Below are 17,602 nucleotides of genomic sequence, written 5' to 3'. Positions count from 1 at the left end.
CAGTCCGCCCTGTCCTTGGAGAAGCGGGCGGTGTCTGGAAAAGCCTGACCAGGTGTCTTTCCTCGGTGGGCGGGGCTGGTCGCTTTGGGACCCGTTTGGGCCTCCCGGCACCGCCGTGGAATCCGTTCCACCTGACAGGACGACTCTACCCGGCGGCTGGGGCGGCGGGGGCGGGGCGCCGAGGGAAGGGCTGGGGTGTCACCGGAGCGGGAGCCGAGCGGGTGGGAAGAGGCCGAGGCCAGAGGGAGCCGGCGGGCGGCGTGTGCGGCGTCGGGGTCCCGGTCCCGGTCCCGGTCCCGGTCCCGCCGGGCTGGCCCCGATTGGCCCTGGGTTCGGGTGGGGCCGCGAGCTGGAAGGGTTGGGCTGTGGCGGGGAGGGGTTGGGCCCTGCCCATGGGCGGCGCCGGCGGGCCCGCGGTGCGGAGGGTGGCGGGGGGGGTGGGGGAGGGCTGGCTGGAGGGGTGGGGGGCGTCCGCGGAGGACGGAGGCCGGAGGCGGCAAAAGGCGAGGGAGGCAAAAGCCTACAGCACCCGGTATTCCCAGGCGGTCTCCCATCCAAGTACTAACCAGGCCCGACCCTGCTTAGCTTCCGAGATCAGACGAGATCGGGCGCGTTCAGGGTGGTATGGCCGTAGACGCTGGCGCCTGCCGCCGGCGCCCCTAAGAAGCCGCGCCGCGTCGCCCGGCCCGCGGCTCGCGCGCGCGCCCAGGCCTCTGTGACGCGCACCCGCCGCCGCCGGCGCCCCCTGCGCCCGCGCTCGGCCTGCCGCCTTCCTCCCGCTGCTGCCTCCCGCCGCGGCCGCCTCGGGCGCGGCCAGCGGGCCAGCCAAACCCTGCGCTGCCCCGCCCTGCTGCCCTCCCAGGGCGCGGAGGCCTGGAGCAGCCCGGGGTGCGAGGAGGCGGGGCGGGGCGGGCGGCGGTGGGAAACGAGGGGTGGTGGGGGCGGGGATGGGGGCGGGGCGCCTGGCTGGGCGCTCTCCCCTCGCGGCCCGGGAACACTCCAGGCCGCCCTGGCCGCTCGGATCCGGCGATGGGTCGCAGGAGATGCGGCTGCTGGGAGGTGGGGGGCGCGGGGCACTTGGCCCGAGGCGTCGGGGCGTCGGGCCGCCGGGCCCGTGCTCCTCTGAGTCCCCTCCGGCCCGAGGGGCCTCCCAGCGGGAGCCCTGACCTCTGCGGCGCCGGCCGGGCCCCGACTTGCCCAAACCCAGGCGGAGCCACCGGCGCGACCAGAGGGCGTCAGCGGAAGCCCGCCGCGCTGCCCCTGAGGGCGCGGGGAGGCGGGGCGGCCACCCTTCCCCCCGCCAGCGCCGCCCAGGAGACCGGCACCCCGCCCCCAACCCGCCCCTCGCGGGGACCCTGGACAGCTCCTGCTGGCGCCAGCCCAGAGACCCAGAGACAGAGACAGAGACAGAGACACGGAGAAACAGAGAAACGGCGACACGGAGAGGATCCAAGACACGGACCTAGACAGACACCCACCCTGACCCAGAGAGGCTCTGCCCAAGAGCTCGCTTCCCCCCCAGGAGGGCGGTGGTGCTGGAGCTGGGCCCGGGCCAGGAGGCAGGGGCCCCGGGGCTGGCGATCACCCCTGGGGCCCTAGGCCGCGCAGACAGGCTCTCAGGAGTCCCGGGCTCCCGGCATCGCTGCCCCGCCATCGCCCAGGAACCACAGACAGGCACCGGAGCTCGCTGGCGCGCTCTGTCTGCGCTTGCGTGTGCGTGTGCGTGTGCGTGTGCGTGTTGTGCGAGTGGGTGTGTAGGCGTGTGTGTGTGTGTGTGTGTGTGTGCGCGCGCGCGCGCCTGTGTGTCTGTGTGCCTGTGTGTGTGCGCGTCCGGGTTTGCGTGTTCCTTTCTCTCCGCTTCTTCACTCTGGCTCTTTTCCTCTTTCTGCCGGGCACCCCCGACCTTACTGAGGTGATAGAAGGAGCAGGCAGAAAAGTCAGGGCCCAGAGAACTTGGCACGAGAAAGCAGCTCCATCTACCAGACATGTAGAAGCCCCTCCCCGACGACCGACCGCAGCGTCCCCGTTCTGCTCAAGTGCCGCTGGGGACGTTGCCCGGGATCTCCCGCCCGCTAGGTCACCGACGAAGGCGCCTCCGTTTTCCCAAGAGCGCGCTCGCGCCCAGGACGGAGGGAGGAGCAGCACGGTGTGACGACGGGGAGGAAGAGTCGCGTCCGAAGGCCCGTCGGTGCCTGCCGACGTCCCGGCTCTCCCTGTCTCGAGACCTCTGGGCTTCAGGGTTCTGTGCCGCAAGGCTTTCCCGCCGCAGCCCCCGGGACCCAGGGCGCGCTGTGTGCGCTGCCCGTCTCCAGCGTTTGGGCCCTGTGGGCCTTCTTGCGTCCCACTGGAAAGGGGACCCTGGGACGGAGAGAAGACGGGCAGGGGGCGGGCTTCGGCAAAGAGAGCGACGGCCATCCACAGACGTCCGACGAGGCCCTCCGGGGCGCCAAGCTCTCCATTTTCCACGGCACGTGTCCTCGTCAGGTTCTGCCACCTCTCGCCGGCATGCGTAGGCACACCGCTGGTCTTGCGGCCCCAGAGGCGAGGAGGCGAACGCCCCGGAGGCCGAGATTGGCACCCGCGTTCTCGGCTGCTGGGTGGCCAGCACCTAGGAGAGTGTCTGGCCGGAAGCAGCCAGGCGATCGATCCCTGGGTGCTGGATGAGCCTCGGCGGCAAGAAGTAGGCTCGTGGGGAAGGACGGCGGCCGAGGCCCGGGCCCCCACCGAGGCCGCGCTCCGTGCTGAGCGGTCCGCTCCGTGTTTCCCGCTTGCGTTCTCACCAGCACTCGCCCCCGCAAGGAGGCACGAACTCCAGGACCCCCTCGCACCAGATGAGGAAAGCGCAGCTCAGGGAGGGCACGTCACTCGCGGGAGACGGCGGCCCTTGGGTTTCAGCTCAGGACTTCGGTCTCCCGAGCCTGCGTTTCGGGGCAAGGCTCCGGTCCCGCGCTCCGGGAAACTGACAGGGACGCAGTCCCGCTTCTCCCCGCAGAAGGTGCTCCTCGGAGATCAGATCCGGGGACCCGTCAGAACCACCCCGGGCACGAGCTGGCAGGGAGCGACGCGCACCGCCCCTGCCCCCCCATCCCGCAGCCCGCGGCCCGCAGCCCGCAGCCCGCAGCCCGCAGCCCGCAGCCCGCAGCCCGAGGAAGCGAGGAGCAGGCGATAGAGGCGCTGGGTTGGCAGGAGGGGACACGGGGCCGGCAGGAGAAGCGAACCGCGAAGAGACTCCCTCCCAGGACGACGATGGCTGAACGGGGAGAGGAGGGAGCTTTGGGTCCTCTCTCGTCCTGCTTTGACCGGGATGTCCCCATTTTTCCACAGCGAGCGAGTATGGCTCTTGGATTCGGTGGGGAAGACGTGGTTTATCTGGAGGACTTTTCCCTTCGGGGGTTCAAAGTCCGTTCTCTGAGGCAAGGCTCCCTCTCTGCCTCCCTGTCCTTCCCATTCGCCTCCCCGGAAGCCAGCTCTCCTCCCGGTTTCCTGGATCCCTTGGCCACGGTCCTCTGTTGCAAACACAGGCAGGTGCAAAGAAGATGCGAAAGGCTGCCCGAGCCACGCGAACGGAAAGCTGAAGCCAGGGAGCCAGGAAGGGCTGGCTGCTGAGGGAGGACGTGTCCTGTCAGGAGGCTTTTCAACTCCCTCTGACAGATGCGGCCTGGAGGGGCGGGGCCCGGCCGGGGCCCTGGGGTGGTAGGGGTCGGGTGTGAGGGGGTGGGTGGGGAGGCGGGGGGAGGCGGGAAGAGAGGGAGGCCCCCGAGTGAGGGGACACCAAAAGCCTCAGCCATCAAGACTCCTCATCTTTGCATCCAGCGTTCTCAAACTCAAAACGAACGCAAGCTCATCCACCAGGAGCAACGTAGCAGCGTTTCCAAGCGAGGCAGGACCGCCCGAAGGCGAAAGCAGAATGGGATCCTAGTCAGGTGGAGCTTGAAACTCAGACCCACCCACCCCCCTACCCCCCCACCACCTCCCCCCCTCCCCGCCACCCCGGGAAGGGGGCTTCTGGAAGGAAAAGCGAGACAAACTGACAGGGACAAACTTAGGTCGGGAAAGGAGTGTTGATTGTGAATGAGCCTCTCAAGGACAAGCGAGCGGGTACCAGGTTTTAGAAGATGACCTGCAGCGGCACAGACGCCAGCAAAGGCAGAAGCCATCCCGTCTTGGGTGAGGTGCCCGAGACGCGCCTCTCTAACCCAGTCCGCCCTGTCCTTGGAGAAGCGGGCGGTGTCTGGAAAAGCCTGACCAGGTGTCTTTCCTCGGTGGGCGGGGCTGGTCGCTTTGGGACCCGTTTGGGCCTCCCGGCACCGCCGTGGAATCCGTTCCACCTGACAGGACGACTCTACCCGGCGGCTGGGGCGGCGGGGGCGGGGCGCCGAGGGAAGGGCTGGGGTGTCACCGGAGCGGGAGCCGAGCGGGTGGGAAGAGGCCGAGGCCAGAGGGAGCCGGCGGGCGGCGTGTGCGGCGTCGGGGTCCCGGTCCCGGTCCCGGTCCCGGTCCCGCCGGGCTGGCCCCGATTGGCCCTGGGTTCGGGTGGGGCCGCGAGCTGGAAGGGTTGGGCTGTGGCGGGGAGGGGTTGGGCCCTGCCCATGGGCGGCGCCGGCGGGCCCGCGGTGCGGAGGGTGGCGGGGGGGGTGGGGGAGGGCTGGCTGGAGGGGTGGGGGGCGTCCGCGGAGGACGGAGGCCGGAGGCGGCAAAAGGCGAGGGAGGCAAAAGCCTACAGCACCCGGTATTCCCAGGCGGTCTCCCATCCAAGTACTAACCAGGCCCGACCCTGCTTAGCTTCCGAGATCAGACGAGATCGGGCGCGTTCAGGGTGGTATGGCCGTAGACGCTGGCGCCTGCCGCCGGCGCCCCTAAGAAGCCGCGCCGCGTCGCCCGGCCCGCGGCTCGCGCGCGCGCCCAGGCCTCTGTGACGCGCACCCGCCGCCGCCGGCGCCCCCTGCGCCCGCGCTCGGCCTGCCGCCTTCCTCCCGCTGCTGCCTCCCGCCGCGGCCGCCTCGGGCGCGGCCAGCGGGCCAGCCAAACCCTGCGCTGCCCCGCCCTGCTGCCCTCCCAGGGCGCGGAGGCCTGGAGCAGCCCGGGGTGCGAGGAGGCGGGGCGGGGCGGGCGGCGGTGGGAAACGAGGGGTGGTGGGGGCGGGGATGGGGGCGGGGCGCCTGGCTGGGCGCTCTCCCCTCGCGGCCCGGGAACACTCCAGGCCGCCCTGGCCGCTCGGATCCGGCGATGGGTCGCAGGAGATGCGGCTGCTGGGAGGTGGGGGGCGCGGGGCACTTGGCCCGAGGCGTCGGGGCGTCGGGCCGCCGGGCCCGTGCTCCTCTGAGTCCCCTCCGGCCCGAGGGGCCTCCCAGCGGGAGCCCTGACCTCTGCGGCGCCGGCCGGGCCCCGACTTGCCCAAACCCAGGCGGAGCCACCGGCGCGACCAGAGGGCGTCAGCGGAAGCCCGCCGCGCTGCCCCTGAGGGCGCGGGGAGGCGGGGCGGCCACCCTTCCCCCCGCCAGCGCCGCCCAGGAGACCGGCACCCCGCCCCCAACCCGCCCCTCGCGGGGACCCTGGACAGCTCCTGCTGGCGCCAGCCCAGAGACCCAGAGACAGAGACAGAGACAGAGACACGGAGAAACAGAGAAACGGCGACACGGAGAGGATCCAAGACACGGACCTAGACAGACACCCACCCTGACCCAGAGAGGCTCTGCCCAAGAGCTCGCTTCCCCCCCAGGAGGGCGGTGGTGCTGGAGCTGGGCCCGGGCCAGGAGGCAGGGGCCCCGGGGCTGGCGATCACCCCTGGGGCCCTAGGCCGCGCAGACAGGCTCTCAGGAGTCCCGGGCTCCCGGCATCGCTGCCCCGCCATCGCCCAGGAACCACAGACAGGCACCGGAGCTCGCTGGCGCGCTCTGTCTGCGCTTGCGTGTGCGTGTGCGTGTGCGTGTGCGTGTTGTGCGAGTGGGTGTGTAGGCGTGTGTGTGTGTGTGTGTGTGTGCGCGCGCGCGCGCGCCTGTGTGTCTGTGTGCCTGTGTGTGTGCGCGTCCGGGTTTGCGTGTTCCTTTCTCTCCGCTTCTTCACTCTGGCTCTTTTCCTCTTTCTGCCGGGCACCCCCGACCTTACTGAGGTGATAGAAGGAGCAGGCAGAAAAGTCAGGGCCCAGAGAACTTGGCACGAGAAAGCAGCTCCATCTACCAGACATGTAGAAGCCCCTCCCCGACGACCGACCGCAGCGTCCCCGTTCTGCTCAAGTGCCGCTGGGGACGTTGCCCGGGATCTCCCGCCCGCTAGGTCACCGACGAAGGCGCCTCCGTTTTCCCAAGAGCGCGCTCGCGCCCAGGACGGAGGGAGGAGCAGCACGGTGTGACGACGGGGAGGAAGAGTCGCGTCCGAAGGCCCGTCGGTGCCTGCCGACGTCCCGGCTCTCCCTGTCTCGAGACCTCTGGGCTTCAGGGTTCTGTGCCGCAAGGCTTTCCCGCCGCAGCCCCCGGGACCCAGGGCGCGCTGTGTGCGCTGCCCGTCTCCAGCGTTTGGGCCCTGTGGGCCTTCTTGCGTCCCACTGGAAAGGGGACCCTGGGACGGAGAGAAGACGGGCAGGGGGCGGGCTTCGGCAAAGAGAGCGACGGCCATCCACAGACGTCCGACGAGGCCCTCCGGGGCGCCAAGCTCTCCATTTTCCACGGCACGTGTCCTCGTCAGGTTCTGCCACCTCTCGCCGGCATGCGTAGGCACACCGCTGGTCTTGCGGCCCCAGAGGCGAGGAGGCGAACGCCCCGGAGGCCGAGATTGGCACCCGCGTTCTCGGCTGCTGGGTGGCCAGCACCTAGGAGAGTGTCTGGCCGGAAGCAGCCAGGCGATCGATCCCTGGGTGCTGGATGAGCCTCGGCGGCAAGAAGTAGGCTCGTGGGGAAGGACGGCGGCCGAGGCCCGGGCCCCCACCGAGGCCGCGCTCCGTGCTGAGCGGTCCGCTCCGTGTTTCCCGCTTGCGTTCTCACCAGCACTCGCCCCCGCAAGGAGGCACGAACTCCAGGACCCCCTCGCACCAGATGAGGAAAGCGCAGCTCAGGGAGGGCACGTCACTCGCGGGAGACGGCGGCCCTTGGGTTTCAGCTCAGGACTTCGGTCTCCCGAGCCTGCGTTTCGGGGCAAGGCTCCGGTCCCGCGCTCCGGGAAACTGACAGGGACGCAGTCCCGCTTCTCCCCGCAGAAGGTGCTCCTCGGAGATCAGATCCGGGGACCCGTCAGAACCACCCCGGGCACGAGCTGGCAGGGAGCGACGCGCACCGCCCCTGCCCCCCCATCCCGCAGCCCGCGGCCCGCAGCCCGCAGCCCGCAGCCCGCAGCCCGCAGCCCGCAGCCCGAGGAAGCGAGGAGCAGGCGATAGAGGCGCTGGGTTGGCAGGAGGGGACACGGGGCCGGCAGGAGAAGCGAACCGCGAAGAGACTCCCTCCCAGGACGACGATGGCTGAACGGGGAGAGGAGGGAGCTTTGGGTCCTCTCTCGTCCTGCTTTGACCGGGATGTCCCCATTTTTCCACAGCGAGCGAGTATGGCTCTTGGATTCGGTGGGGAAGACGTGGTTTATCTGGAGGACTTTTCCCTTCGGGGGTTCAAAGTCCGTTCTCTGAGGCAAGGCTCCCTCTCTGCCTCCCTGTCCTTCCCATTCGCCTCCCCGGAAGCCAGCTCTCCTCCCGGTTTCCTGGATCCCTTGGCCACGGTCCTCTGTTGCAAACACAGGCAGGTGCAAAGAAGATGCGAAAGGCTGCCCGAGCCACGCGAACGGAAAGCTGAAGCCAGGGAGCCAGGAAGGGCTGGCTGCTGAGGGAGGACGTGTCCTGTCAGGAGGCTTTTCAACTCCCTCTGACAGATGCGGCCTGGAGGGGCGGGGCCCGGCCGGGGCCCTGGGGTGGTAGGGGTCGGGTGTGAGGGGGTGGGTGGGGAGGCGGGGGGAGGCGGGAAGAGAGGGAGGCCCCCGAGTGAGGGGACACCAAAAGCCTCAGCCATCAAGACTCCTCATCTTTGCATCCAGCGTTCTCAAACTCAAAACGAACGCAAGCTCATCCACCAGGAGCAACGTAGCAGCGTTTCCAAGCGAGGCAGGACCGCCCGAAGGCGAAAGCAGAATGGGATCCTAGTCAGGTGGAGCTTGAAACTCAGACCCACCCACCCCCCTACCCCCCCACCACCTCCCCCCCTCCCCGCCACCCCGGGAAGGGGGCTTCTGGAAGGAAAAGCGAGACAAACTGACAGGGACAAACTTAGGTCGGGAAAGGAGTGTTGATTGTGAATGAGCCTCTCAAGGACAAGCGAGCGGGTACCAGGTTTTAGAAGATGACCTGCAGCGGCACAGACGCCAGCAAAGGCAGAAGCCATCCCGTCTTGGGTGAGGTGCCCGAGACGCGCCTCTCTAACCCAGTCCGCCCTGTCCTTGGAGAAGCGGGCGGTGTCTGGAAAAGCCTGACCAGGTGTCTTTCCTCGGTGGGCGGGGCTGGTCGCTTTGGGACCCGTTTGGGCCTCCCGGCACCGCCGTGGAATCCGTTCCACCTGACAGGACGACTCTACCCGGCGGCTGGGGCGGCGGGGGCGGGGCGCCGAGGGAAGGGCTGGGGTGTCACCGGAGCGGGAGCCGAGCGGGTGGGAAGAGGCCGAGGCCAGAGGGAGCCGGCGGGCGGCGTGTGCGGCGTCGGGGTCCCGGTCCCGGTCCCGGTCCCGGTCCCGCCGGGCTGGCCCCGATTGGCCCTGGGTTCGGGTGGGGCCGCGAGCTGGAAGGGTTGGGCTGTGGCGGGGAGGGGTTGGGCCCTGCCCATGGGCGGCGCCGGCGGGCCCGCGGTGCGGAGGGTGGCGGGGGGGGTGGGGGAGGGCTGGCTGGAGGGGTGGGGGGCGTCCGCGGAGGACGGAGGCCGGAGGCGGCAAAAGGCGAGGGAGGCAAAAGCCTACAGCACCCGGTATTCCCAGGCGGTCTCCCATCCAAGTACTAACCAGGCCCGACCCTGCTTAGCTTCCGAGATCAGACGAGATCGGGCGCGTTCAGGGTGGTATGGCCGTAGACGCTGGCGCCTGCCGCCGGCGCCCCTAAGAAGCCGCGCCGCGTCGCCCGGCCCGCGGCTCGCGCGCGCGCCCAGGCCTCTGTGACGCGCACCCGCCGCCGCCGGCGCCCCCTGCGCCCGCGCTCGGCCTGCCGCCTTCCTCCCGCTGCTGCCTCCCGCCGCGGCCGCCTCGGGCGCGGCCAGCGGGCCAGCCAAACCCTGCGCTGCCCCGCCCTGCTGCCCTCCCAGGGCGCGGAGGCCTGGAGCAGCCCGGGGTGCGAGGAGGCGGGGCGGGGCGGGCGGCGGTGGGAAACGAGGGGTGGTGGGGGCGGGGATGGGGGCGGGGCGCCTGGCTGGGCGCTCTCCCCTCGCGGCCCGGGAACACTCCAGGCCGCCCTGGCCGCTCGGATCCGGCGATGGGTCGCAGGAGATGCGGCTGCTGGGAGGTGGGGGGCGCGGGGCACTTGGCCCGAGGCGTCGGGGCGTCGGGCCGCCGGGCCCGTGCTCCTCTGAGTCCCCTCCGGCCCGAGGGGCCTCCCAGCGGGAGCCCTGACCTCTGCGGCGCCGGCCGGGCCCCGACTTGCCCAAACCCAGGCGGAGCCACCGGCGCGACCAGAGGGCGTCAGCGGAAGCCCGCCGCGCTGCCCCTGAGGGCGCGGGGAGGCGGGGCGGCCACCCTTCCCCCCGCCAGCGCCGCCCAGGAGACCGGCACCCCGCCCCCAACCCGCCCCTCGCGGGGACCCTGGACAGCTCCTGCTGGCGCCAGCCCAGAGACCCAGAGACAGAGACAGAGACAGAGACACGGAGAAACAGAGAAACGGCGACACGGAGAGGATCCAAGACACGGACCTAGACAGACACCCACCCTGACCCAGAGAGGCTCTGCCCAAGAGCTCGCTTCCCCCCCAGGAGGGCGGTGGTGCTGGAGCTGGGCCCGGGCCAGGAGGCAGGGGCCCCGGGGCTGGCGATCACCCCTGGGGCCCTAGGCCGCGCAGACAGGCTCTCAGGAGTCCCGGGCTCCCGGCATCGCTGCCCCGCCATCGCCCAGGAACCACAGACAGGCACCGGAGCTCGCTGGCGCGCTCTGTCTGCGCTTGCGTGTGCGTGTGCGTGTGCGTGTGCGTGTTGTGCGAGTGGGTGTGTAGGCGTGTGTGTGTGTGTGTGTGTGTGCGCGCGCGCGCGCGCCTGTGTGTCTGTGTGCCTGTGTGTGTGCGCGTCCGGGTTTGCGTGTTCCTTTCTCTCCGCTTCTTCACTCTGGCTCTTTTCCTCTTTCTGCCGGGCACCCCCGACCTTACTGAGGTGATAGAAGGAGCAGGCAGAAAAGTCAGGGCCCAGAGAACTTGGCACGAGAAAGCAGCTCCATCTACCAGACATGTAGAAGCCCCTCCCCGACGACCGACCGCAGCGTCCCCGTTCTGCTCAAGTGCCGCTGGGGACGTTGCCCGGGATCTCCCGCCCGCTAGGTCACCGACGAAGGCGCCTCCGTTTTCCCAAGAGCGCGCTCGCGCCCAGGACGGAGGGAGGAGCAGCACGGTGTGACGACGGGGAGGAAGAGTCGCGTCCGAAGGCCCGTCGGTGCCTGCCGACGTCCCGGCTCTCCCTGTCTCGAGACCTCTGGGCTTCAGGGTTCTGTGCCGCAAGGCTTTCCCGCCGCAGCCCCCGGGACCCAGGGCGCGCTGTGTGCGCTGCCCGTCTCCAGCGTTTGGGCCCTGTGGGCCTTCTTGCGTCCCACTGGAAAGGGGACCCTGGGACGGAGAGAAGACGGGCAGGGGGCGGGCTTCGGCAAAGAGAGCGACGGCCATCCACAGACGTCCGACGAGGCCCTCCGGGGCGCCAAGCTCTCCATTTTCCACGGCACGTGTCCTCGTCAGGTTCTGCCACCTCTCGCCGGCATGCGTAGGCACACCGCTGGTCTTGCGGCCCCAGAGGCGAGGAGGCGAACGCCCCGGAGGCCGAGATTGGCACCCGCGTTCTCGGCTGCTGGGTGGCCAGCACCTAGGAGAGTGTCTGGCCGGAAGCAGCCAGGCGATCGATCCCTGGGTGCTGGATGAGCCTCGGCGGCAAGAAGTAGGCTCGTGGGGAAGGACGGCGGCCGAGGCCCGGGCCCCCACCGAGGCCGCGCTCCGTGCTGAGCGGTCCGCTCCGTGTTTCCCGCTTGCGTTCTCACCAGCACTCGCCCCCGCAAGGAGGCACGAACTCCAGGACCCCCTCGCACCAGATGAGGAAAGCGCAGCTCAGGGAGGGCACGTCACTCGCGGGAGACGGCGGCCCTTGGGTTTCAGCTCAGGACTTCGGTCTCCCGAGCCTGCGTTTCGGGGCAAGGCTCCGGTCCCGCGCTCCGGGAAACTGACAGGGACGCAGTCCCGCTTCTCCCCGCAGAAGGTGCTCCTCGGAGATCAGATCCGGGGACCCGTCAGAACCACCCCGGGCACGAGCTGGCAGGGAGCGACGCGCACCGCCCCTCCCCCCCCATCCCGCAGCCCGCAGCCCGCAGCCCGAGGAAGCGAGGAGCAGGCGATAGAGGCGCTGGGTTGGCAGGAGGGGAAACGGGGCCGGCAGGAGAAGCGAACCGCGGAGAGACTCCCTCCCAGGACGACGATGGCTGAACGGGGAGAGGAGGGAGCTTTGGGTCCTCTCTCGTCCTGCTTTGACCGGGATGTCCCCATTTTTCCACAGCGAGCGAGTATGGCTCTTGGATTCGGTGGGGAAGACGTGGTTTATCTGGAGGACTTTTCCCTTCGGGGGTTCAAAGTCCGTTCTCTGAGGCAAGGCTCCCTCTCTGCCTCCCTGTCCTTCCCATTCGCCTCCCCGGAAGCCAGCTCTCCTCCCGGTTTCCTGGATCCCTTGGCCACGGTCCTCTGTTGCAAACACAGGCAGGTGCAAAGAAGATGCGAAAGGCTGCCCGAGCCACGCGAACGGAAAGCTGAAGCCAGGGAGCCAGGAAGGGCTGGCTGCTGAGGGAGGACGTGTCCTGTCAGGAGGCTTTTCAACTCCCTCTGACAGATGCGGCCTGGAGGGGCGGGGCCCGGCCGGGGCCCTGGGGTGGTAGGGGTCGGGTGTGAGGGGGTGGGTGGGGAGGCGGGGGGAGGCGGGAAGAGAGGGAGGCCCCCGAGTGAGGGGACACCAAAAGCCTCAGCCATCAAGACTCCTCATCTTTGCATCCAGCGTTCTCAAACTCAAAACGAACGCAAGCTCATCCACCAGGAGCAACGTAGCAGCGTTTCCAAGCGAGGCAGGACCGCCCGAAGGCGAAAGCAGAATGGGATCCCAGTCAGGTGGAGCTTGAAACTCAGACCCACCCACCCCCCTACCCCCCCACCACCTCCCCCCCTCCCCCCCACCCCGGGAAGGGGGCTTCTGGAAGGAAAAGCGAGACAAACTGACAGGGACAAACTTAGGTCGGGAAAGGAGTGTTGATTGTGAATGAGCCTCTCAAGGACAAGCGAGCGGGTACCAGGTTTTAGAAGATGACCTGCAGCGGCACAGACGCCAGCAAAGGCAGAAGCCATCCCGTCTTGGGTGAGGTGCCCGAGACGCGCCTCTCTAACCCAGTCCGCCCTGTCCTTGGAGAAGCGGGCGGTGTCTGGAAAAGCCTGACCAGGTGTCTTTCCTCGGTGGGCGGGGCTGGTCGCTTTGGGACCCGTTTGGGCCTCCCGGCACCGCCGTGGAATCCGTTCCACCTGACAGGACGACTCTACCCGGCGGCTGGGGCGGCGGGGGCGGGGCGCCGAGGGAAGGGCTGGGGTGTCACCGGAGCGGGAGCCGAGCGGGTGGGAAGAGGCCGAGGCCAGAGGGAGCCGGCGGGCGGCGTGTGCGGCGTCGGGGTCCCGGTCCCGGTCCCGGTCCCGGTCCCGCCGGGCTGGCCCCGATTGGCCCTGGGTTCGGGTGGGGCCGCGAGCTGGAAGGGTTGGGCTGTGGCGGGGAGGGGTTGGGCCCTGCCCATGGGCGGCGCCGGCGGGCCCGCGGTGCGGAGGGTGGCGGGGGGGGTGGGGGAGGGCTGGCTGGAGGGGTGGGGGGCGTCCGCGGAGGACGGAGGCCGGAGGCGGCAAAAGGCGAGGGAGGCAAAAGCCTACAGCACCCGGTATTCCCAGGCGGTCTCCCATCCAAGTACTAACCAGGCCCGACCCTGCTTAGCTTCCGAGATCAGACGGGATCGGGCGCGTTCAGGGTGGTATGGCCGTAGACGCTGGCGCCTGCCGCCGGCGCCCCTAAGAAGCCGCGCCGCGTCGCCCGGCCCGCGGCTCGCGCGCGCGCCCAGGCCTCTGTGACGCGCACCCGCCGCCGCCGGCGCCCCCTGCGCCCGCGCTCGGCCTGCCGCCTTCCTCCCGCTGCTGCCTCCCGCCGCGGCCGCCTCGGGCGCGGCCAGCGGGCCAGCCAAACCCTGCGCTGCCCCGCCCTGCTGCCCTCCCAGGGCGCGGAGGCCTGGAGCAGCCCGGGGTGCGAGGAGGCGGGGCGGGGCGGGCGGCGGTGGGAAACGAGGGGTGGTGGGGGCGGGGATGGGGGCGGGGCGCCTGGCTGGGCGCTCTCCCCTCGCGGCCCGGGAACACTCCAGGCCGCCCTGGCCGCTCGGATCCGGCGATGGGTCGCAGGAGATGCGGCTGCTGGGAGGTGGGGGGCGCGGGGCACTTGGCCCGAGGCGTCGGGGCGTCGGGCCGCCGGGCCCGTGCTCCTCTGAGTCCCCTCCGGCCCGAGGGGCCTCCCAGCGGGAGCCCTGACCTCTGCGGCGCCGGCCGGGCCCCGACTTGCCCAAACCCAGGCGGAGCCACCGGCGCGACCAGAGGGCGTCAGCGGAAGCCCGCCGCGCTGCCCCTGAGGGCGCGGGGAGGCGGGGCGGCCACCCTTCCTCCCGCCAGCGCCGCCCAGGAGACCGGCACCCCGCCCCCAACCCGCCCCTCGCGGGGACCCTGGACAGCTCCTGCTGGCGCCAGCCCAGAGACCCAGAGACAGAGACAGAGACAGAGACACGGAGAAACAGAGAAACGGCGACACGGAGAGGATCCAAGACACGGACCTAGACAGACACCCACCCTGACCCAGAGAGGCTCTGCCCAAGAGCTCGCTTCCCCCCCAGGAGGGCGGTGGTGCTGGAGCTGGGCCCGGGCCAGGAGGCAGGGGCCCCGGGGCTGGCGATCACCCCTGGGGCCCTAGGCCGCGCAGACAGGCTCTCAGGAGTCCCGGGCTCCCGGCATCGCTGCCCCGCCATCGCCCAGGAACCACAGACAGGCACCGGAGCTCGCTGGCGCGCTCTGTCTGCGCTTGCGTGTGCGTGTGCGTGTGCGTGTGCGTGTTGTGCGAGTGGGTGTGTAGGCGTGTGTGTGTGTGTGTGTGTGTGCGCGCGCGCGCGCGCCTGTGTGTCTGTGTGCCTGTGTGTGTGCGCGTCCGGGTTTGCGTGTTCCTTTCTCTCCGCTTCTTCACTCTGGCTCTTTTCCTCTTTCTGCCGGGCACCCCCGACCTTACTGAGGTGATAGAAGGAGCAGGCAGAAAAGTCAGGGCCCAGAGAACTTGGCACGAGAAAGCAGCTCCATCTACCAGACATGTAGAAGCCCCTCCCCGACGACCGACCGCAGCGTCCCCGTTCTGCTCAAGTGCCGCTGGGGACGTTGCCCGGGATCTCCCGCCCGCTAGGTCACCGACGAAGGCGCCTCCGTTTTCCCAAGAGCGCGCTCGCGCCCAGGACGGAGGGAGGAGCAGCACGGTGTGACGACGGGGAGGAAGAGTCGCGTCCGAAGGCCCGTCGGTGCCTGCCGACGTCCCGGCTCTCCCTGTCTCGAGACCTCTGGGCTTCAGGGTTCTGTGCCGCAAGGCTTTCCCGCCGCAGCCCCCGGGACCCAGGGCGCGCTGTGTGCGCTGCCCGTCTCCAGCGTTTGGGCCCTGTGGGCCTTCTTGCGTCCCACTGGAAAGGGGACCCTGGGACGGAGAGAAGACGGGCAGGGGGCGGGCTTCGGCAAAGAGAGCGACGGCCATCCACAGACGTCCGACGAGGCCCTCCGGGGCGCCAAGCTCTCCATTTTCCACGGCACGTGTCCTCGTCAGGTTCTGCCACCTCTCGCCGGCATGCGTAGGCACACCGCTGGTCTTGCGGCCCCAGAGGCGAGGAGGCGAACGCCCCGGAGGCCGAGATTGGCACCCGCGTTCTCGGCTGCTGGGTGGCCAGCACCTAGGAGAGTGTCTGGCCGGAAGCAGCCAGGCGATCGATCCCTGGGTGCTGGATGAGCCTCGGCGGCAAGAAGTAGGCTCGTGGGGAAGGACGGCGGCCGAGGCCCGGGCCCCCACCGAGGCCGCGCTCCGTGCTGAGCGGTCCGCTCCGTGTTTCCCGCTTGCGTTCTCACCAGCACTCGCCCCCGCAAGGAGGCACGAACTCCAGGACCCCCTCGCACCAGATGAGGAAAGCGCAGCTCAGGGAGGGCACGTCACTCGCGGGAGACGGCGGCCCTTGGGTTTCAGCTCAGGACTTCGGTCTCCCGAGCCTGCGTTTCGGGGCAAGGCTCCGGTCCCGCGCTCCGGGAAACTGACAGGGACGCAGTCCCGCTTCTCCCCGCAGAAGGTGCTCCTCGGAGATCAGATCCGGGGACCCGTCAGAACCACCCCGGGCACGAGCTGGCAGGGAGCGACGCGCACCGCCCCTCCCCCCCCATCCCGCAGCCCGCAGCCCGCAGCCCGAGGAAGCGAGGAGCAGGCGATAGAGGCGCTGGGTTGGCAGGAGGGGAAACGGGGCCGGCAGGAGAAGCGAACCGCGGAGAGACTCCCTCCCAGGACGACGATGGCTGAACGGGGAGAGGAGGGAGCTTTGGGTCCTCTCTCGTCCTGCTTTGACCGGGATGTCCCCATTTTTCCACAGCGAGCGAGTATGGCTCTTGGATTCGGTGGGGAAGACGTGGTTTATCTGGAGGACTTTTCCCTTCGGGGGTTCAAAGTCCGTTCTCTGAGGCAAGGCTCCCTCTCTGCCTCCCTGTCCTTCCCATTCGCCTCCCCGGAAGCCAGCTCTCCTCCCGGTTTCCTGGATCCCTTGGCCACGGTCCTCTGTTGCAAACACAGGCAGGTGCAAAGAAGATGCGAAAGGCTGCCCGAGCCACGCGAACGGAAAGCTGAAGCCAGGGAGCCAGGAAGGGCTGGCTGCTGAGGGAGGACGTGTCCTGTCAGGAGGCTTTTCAACTCCCTCTGACAGATGCGGCCTGGAGGGGCGGGGCCCGGCCGGGGCCCTGGGGTGGTAGGGGTCGGGTGTGAGGGGGTGGGTGGGGAGGCGGGGGGAGGCGGGAAGAGAGGGAGGCCCCCGAGTGAGGGGACACCAAAAGCCTCAGCCATCAAGACTCCTCATCTTTGCATCCAGCGTTCTCAAACTCAAAACGAACGCAAGCTCATCCACCAGGAGCAACGTAGCAGCGTTTCCAAGCGAGGCAGGACCGCCCGAAGGCGAAAGCAGAATGGGATCCCAGTCAGGTGGAGCTTGAAACTCAGACCCACCCACCCCCCTACCCCCCCACCACCTCCCCCCCTCCCCCCCACCCCGGGAAGGGGGCTTCTGGAAGGAAAAGCGAGACAAACTGACAGGGACAAACTTAGGTCGGGAAAGGAGTGTTGATTGTGAATGAGCCTCTCAAGGACAAGCGAGCGGGTACCAGGTTTTAGAAGATGACCTGCAGCGGCACAGACGCCAGCAAAGGCAGAAGCCATCCCGTCTTGGGTGAGGTGCCCGAGACGCGCCTCTCTAACCCAGTCCGCCCTGTCCTTGGAGAAGCGGGCGGTGTCTGGAAAAGCCTGACCAGGTGTCTTTCCTCGGTGGGCGGGGCTGGTCGCTTTGGGACCCGTTTGGGCCTCCCGGCACCGCCGTGGAATCCGTTCCACCTGACAGGACGACTCTACCCGGCGGCTGGGGCGGCGGGGGCGGGGCGCCGAGGGAAGGGCTGGGGTGTCACCGGAGCGGGAGCCGAGCGGGTGGGAAGAGGCCGAGGCCAGAGGGAGCCGGCGGGCGGCGTGTGCGGCGTCGGGGTCCCGGTCCCGGTCCCGGTCCCGGTCCCGCCGGGCTGGCCCCGATTGGCCCTGGGTTCGGGTGGGGCCGCGAGCTGGAAGGGTTGGGCTGTGGCGGGGAGGGGTTGGGCCCTGCCCATGGGCGGCGCCGGCGGGCCCGCGGTGCGGAGGGTGGCGGGGGGGGTGGGGGAGGGCTGGCTGGAGGGGTGGGGGGCGTCCGCGGAGGACGGAGGCCGGAGGCGGCAAAAGGCGAGGGAGGCAAAAGCCTACAGCACCCGGTATTCCCAGGCGGTCTCCCATCCAAGTACTAACCAGGCCCGACCCTGCTTAGCTTCCGAGATCAGACGGGATCGGGCGCGTTCAGGGTGGTATGGCCGTAGACGCTGGCGCCTGCCGCCGGCGCCCCTAAGAAGCCGCGCCGCGTCGCCCGGCCCGCGGCTCGCGCGCGCGCCCAGGCCTCTGTGACGCGCACCCGCCGCCGCCGGCGCCCCCTGCGCCCGCGCTCGGCCTGCCGCCTTCCTCCCGCTGCTGCCTCCCGCCGCGGCCGCCTCGGGCGCGGCCAGCGGGCCAGCCAAACCCTGCGCTGCCCCGCCCTGCTGCCCTCCCAGGGCGCGGAGGCCTGGAGCAGCC

At 70.0% G+C, this 17,602-nt stretch overlaps 5 non-coding genes across 5 annotated transcripts; all 5 read right to left on the bottom strand.

Moving 5' to 3' along the window:
* Window positions 1–517: 517 nt before the first annotated feature.
* On the bottom strand, window positions 518–636 carry LOC138922430 (5S ribosomal RNA). Its single transcript, XR_011435517.1, has one exon. It is a non-coding gene; the product is annotated as a 5S ribosomal RNA (ribosomal RNA).
* Window positions 637–4,714: 4,078 nt separating this feature from the next.
* On the bottom strand, window positions 4,715–4,833 carry LOC138922429 (5S ribosomal RNA). The gene has a single exon (XR_011435516.1). It is a non-coding gene; the product is annotated as a 5S ribosomal RNA (ribosomal RNA).
* Window positions 4,834–8,911: 4,078 nt separating this feature from the next.
* Window positions 8,912–9,030, bottom strand: LOC138922428 (5S ribosomal RNA). Its single transcript, XR_011435515.1, has one exon. It is a non-coding gene; the product is annotated as a 5S ribosomal RNA (ribosomal RNA).
* A 4,043-nt stretch (window positions 9,031–13,073) lies between these two features.
* LOC138922427 (5S ribosomal RNA) lies at window positions 13,074–13,192 on the bottom strand. Its single transcript, XR_011435514.1, has one exon. It is a non-coding gene; the product is annotated as a 5S ribosomal RNA (ribosomal RNA).
* Window positions 13,193–17,235: 4,043 nt separating this feature from the next.
* Window positions 17,236–17,354, bottom strand: LOC138922426 (5S ribosomal RNA). Its single transcript, XR_011435513.1, has one exon. It is a non-coding gene; the product is annotated as a 5S ribosomal RNA (ribosomal RNA).
* Window positions 17,355–17,602: the final 248 nt, after the last annotated feature.

This window comes from Equus caballus, unplaced genomic scaffold (genome assembly GCF_041296265.1).
Source record: "Equus caballus isolate H_3958 breed thoroughbred unplaced genomic scaffold, TB-T2T haplotype2-0000808, whole genome shotgun sequence".
NCBI classification, from domain to species: domain Eukaryota; kingdom Metazoa; phylum Chordata; class Mammalia; order Perissodactyla; family Equidae; genus Equus; species Equus caballus.
This window is presented reverse-complemented; position numbering and strand designations above follow the sequence as displayed.